Source organism: Nannospalax galili, unplaced genomic scaffold (genome assembly GCF_000622305.1).
Source record: "Nannospalax galili isolate Female #2095 unplaced genomic scaffold, S.galili_v1.0 scaffold1387, whole genome shotgun sequence".
NCBI classification, from domain to species: domain Eukaryota; kingdom Metazoa; phylum Chordata; class Mammalia; order Rodentia; family Spalacidae; genus Nannospalax; species Nannospalax galili.
The window spans coordinates 1,333,301-1,333,683 of NW_008355976.1; positions in this window are offsets into that span (position 1 = coordinate 1,333,301).

Sequence of the window (383 nt, forward strand, 5' to 3'; positions counted from 1 at the left end):
AGCCCCGCCCCCCACGCCTTGACTCCCCAAGCCACATTCACCCTTCCATCTCCCCGGCTGTTTGCTGTTCGCTGCTCCTAGTTTGGGACCTGCGCCATCCTTAGACTTGGGGCCCCAGACACTGGGGGAACCAATACTGCTTCCTGACCCTTCTCACCCAGACCAACTTGGTGCCGTTCTTGGGCCCCAGGAGCACCACTTCTGGACCTGGCCCCACCCTCACCTCCCTCTACTTCCCTGGTTCAGCAACACCTGCCAGCCTCTTGCTGAGGCTGACAGCCTCTTTCTGGGGCTCCGAGGCTTACCTTTCCTCTCCCTGATCCTTTGCATCCAGTACAACCCAGCTACTCAATCCACTCCCTGGGAAATCTTGGGGCTTCTTC